The sequence below is a fragment of the Aquarana catesbeiana genome, linkage group LG01 (genome assembly GCF_042186555.1).
Source record: "Aquarana catesbeiana isolate 2022-GZ linkage group LG01, ASM4218655v1, whole genome shotgun sequence".
Classification (NCBI taxonomy): Eukaryota; Metazoa; Chordata; class Amphibia; order Anura; family Ranidae; genus Aquarana; species Aquarana catesbeiana.
This window is the reverse complement of record NC_133324.1, coordinates 216,408,107-216,412,054: the sequence shown is the minus strand read 5'-3', so window position 1 is coordinate 216,412,054 and position 3,948 is coordinate 216,408,107. Positions and strand designations below refer to the sequence as shown.

Genomic DNA, 3,948 nt, shown 5'->3' with positions numbered 1-3,948 from the left:
TATTGCTAGAGGCTATAGCACTAGGTTATTACAAGAGAATCCGTCTGGCTGGTTGTACCCAAATTGATCGATCGATCGATCAATTTGGTACATTCAGCCTGCCCCTTTACCGGTTTGCATTCTGAGACTGGAAGCGTGTATGGCTGGCCTAAGGGCACTATAGTTTGAGTAGACTTCTCATTTCAGTCAAAGCTAACTTTTATTTATTTTTTTTTTTTTTTGTATGGAAAGAGTGCAGCTGTATTATCAAAATTTATTTCTGTGCAGGAAAAATGAACAAGCATTAACTAATAAATAAACCACAATGTGGGCGCAACCCTCAAGTGCCAAGATGTCAATGGTGTTTAGCTTTCACTGTGCCTCTGGCCCTGCATCTATATGCAGACTGGTTTACAAGCTCAGCCATCCACTGGGAAGTTTAGCAAGGGTGATGGTCAGGCACACGTTTCCTTGGTGCAGCTTTAATAATATTGTCTACACGTAGGATAACTTCAGCGGCTTCAGCAGCACTCAGCAAAACTTGTCTCTTCACCTGGAAGCTCTCTGTTACTCCCAGCTCTTCCATATCTCCAATGGTGCCATTTTTCATGTCGAGTCCATATGTCGACTTTCCTTCACTGTGAGCCGCTCTGAGCTGAGACACCAGGTCAGCACTGTCATAGCCGGCATTGTCTGCTATGATAGTTGGAAGCATTCTGAGAGCTATGGCAAAAGACTCCATAGCCAGAGATTCTTTGCCAGGGGTTCTTTTGGCCAGCTCTGTTACTACATGGGCCATCAGCATTTCAGAGCATCCTCCTCCATAAACGGTTCTTGAATCCTTAACAGTCTGGGACAATACACAGAGAGCATCATGCAAGGATCTCTCCGCTTCATCCAAAATCTGCTGTGTTGCTCCACGAAGAACAATTGTACAAGCTTCTCCCAATGCAACCCCTGAGAAATGGATGAGATTATCTTCGCCAATCATTACTTCTTCAATAAGTTTACAGCTTCCAAGTTTTACGAGCTCAGGATGATCGAAAGTGGAAGCGATGTCTCCACCTGTCACAAGTGCCAGGCGCTCCACACCAACAAAATCTGCATGTTCTATGGCCATAACACCAGCTGTTGCAAACAACTGTTCAGGGTAATTGTAAATCAGTTGCCTGTTGATAAAGCAGTTGATTCCATGTTTCAGAATTCGTTCCACCTTCTCTTTCATCTTCTCCTTCTCTGCTTGCTCAATCTCTGCCACTTTTGCGGTTGAGTCTACTCGCACTCTTGAGCCAAACACCTTAATCTTATCAGTATCCATTCCTGTATTAGCAATAAGTATTTTAGCATTCTCAATGCGTTTTGGTTGATGCACACCAATTTTTTTGTCCAACAAGAAACCTTCATCCAGATAAGAATCTGTTAAACTTCCTCCCAGCTTCTTAATGACATGAATTGCTTCCAAATTGCCAGAGCCTTTAAGTCTCAAAACAGCTTCCACAGCCAGTTTAGCAAAGTGGTCCTTGTGGTGGGTGAGCAGCTTAGAAGACAGGGTTGTCCTGGAAATGTTTAAAAGATCGGCCCGAAACTTCTCTTCATCATTTCCATGATCTATGGCTGCTTTCAGAAGGGCTTCTCTGGCAACCTGTGTAGCTTGTCTCCATCCTGATATAATAGTCTGAGGGTGAAGCTTCCTAGAAATCAACAATTCAGCTTCTCTGAGAAGTTCAGCAGCCAACACGGTCACTGATGTTGTTCCATCACCTACTTCATCATCCTGGACTTTAGACATGTCAACCAACACCTGGGCTGCAAGATTGTCAATTCCAATAGACTTCAGAATGGTTGCCCCATCATTGGTTACAGTAACAATGCTGTCCCTACCACCGCCGAGAAGAATCTTGTCCATGCCTTTTGGTCCCAGTGTGCTCTTTACCAAATCTCCAATAGCAATAGCTCCAACAAAAGACGATAAACGGGCTGTTTCTGCCCTTTCTTCATCAGCTCCAGCTCTAAAAATGTTTACCGGTGCTAGCGAGAGGGAAGCCATGATAGAACTATTAGACACACAATGGAGGAGAACACGCCGCAACTCCACACACCGGCGTGACACGGGAAGTGACGCAGTAAACGGCCCAAAGCTAACTTTTATTGATTCAGATTTGATGGTGAAATCAATAATTTTAGGGCTGGAACTTCTGCTAATATCCTGCATTAGTGTAGCAACAACCCATATATATATATAGGACTATGCCAGCCCCTCTATTAGAGGCTGGCATAGCACACTGTCAGTAGTTTTAAAAAACAAGCGCTGTAAATACCTAATTTGAGCTGTCTTCAGGCCGGTCCCATCACTTGCGACCGCTTTACAGCTCTGATACATTGCTTCTGAGGGAGGGGTCGTGATCTCCCTCTGACGTCAGAGATCACGTGGCCGCTCGTCTCCTCCGCAGAAGCCCTGTCTCATAGCTGTAAAGCGTCCGCGACTCACGTGACCGGCCTGAAGACAGCTCAAATTAGGTATTTACAGGGCTCGTTTTTGAAAACAAATGACACAGTGTGCTATGCCAGCCTCTAATAGAGAGGCTGGCAGTGAAAATTTTATGTAGGAGGCTGCCCTGCTCTGTTTATGTTGTATCCTTTTTGTTTGTCTCTTATGTGCTAGTTCTAGCCCCTGTGTGGGCAAGCTAGGTGCCTTTGACATTGTTGTGTATTTAACACTATTTTTGCAATAAAAACTTATTGAACCAGAAAGTACATTAAAGTATGACTAAAGGCAAAATGTTTTCTAGTTTTGGACAGAGTGCAGAGGGATTAGAACTCTTGTCAGTTTTTATTGCCCTCTGTGCCCCGTTAAGGAGATTCATCCTCTCTATTTGTCCTGTTTACCATTATTATTGAAAGTGAAAGCAAAAGAAAATCCCACATTTTGGGTTGTCCCCAGAAAAGTATTAGAGGGGAAATCTTCCAATGAGGACACTAGATCTGGTGCCCTGGGTGTCCCCAAGGAATTCCCTTACTTAGCAGAGATTTCCTCTCACTTCCTATTTGGCTATGGGACAGGAAATGAAGGGAAATCTCTGCAATGGGCCACATTTGGTGAAAAAAATCAGATAGGGGTTATAACTCTCCCTTAGGCCGGCCATACATGGTGCAAATTTCTTTCTTGCAACCATGGGCTGCAAGAAAGAAATTCTCTTGATTCCCCCATCAACACAGACAGTGCAGCTGCAGGAATTCCTCCTGCTGGGCCATTGTTTTCTTCCGGCAGGGGGCAGGGGCAGGGGGAGGAAGCAGTTCCTGCTGGGAGAAGACGGGGATTATCGGGGATTAGTGGCTATAGCAGCCGCTTGCGATATTCGTAAGCAAATCTGTCAGGCTGGTTGTACCCAAGTTGAACCAATGGCTCAAATCGTGTATGACTTGCTTTACTTTATCCAAAATGAAGAAAAAAGTTTTGCGTATAGTTTTACTTTAACATGTTAAAGTGTTAATAAAGTTTTAGTGAATTGATTTAGATATACTATCTATTTTTCCATTGATAAAATTAAAAGTCTTATTTTTAGCAGTGGTATTAAAGGGATATCAGAGATACGTTTCTTTCTTTCCCATGGGATCATAGTCAGAACTTACTAACAATTGATATTTAATAAAATATTCCATTAGTTAAATAAATAAAGAATACAAATACTTTAATGAATACCTGTGGTTTAAATTGGCCGTGACCCTTTATTTATAGGTATAAATATTAAATCAATTTATCAATTTATATCAACTTTAAAAAAAAACTTCAAAACAATGAATACACTTAGCATGTATTAAAATCTTCTTAAAACATATAACCATATATAATTTTATATATATATATATATATATATATATATATATATATATATATATATATATATATATATATATATATATAAATAGCTTAGCCATTTAAGCTCAAGCTATAATTATAACATCAATTAT

General features: G+C 41.3%; 1 pseudogene; it reads right to left on the bottom strand.

The window, feature by feature from the left end:
- Positions 1-239: 239 nt before the first annotated feature.
- On the bottom strand, positions 240-2,107 carry LOC141139155 (T-complex protein 1 subunit beta pseudogene; annotated as a pseudogene).
- Between the last annotated feature and the right edge of the window lie 1,841 nt (positions 2,108-3,948).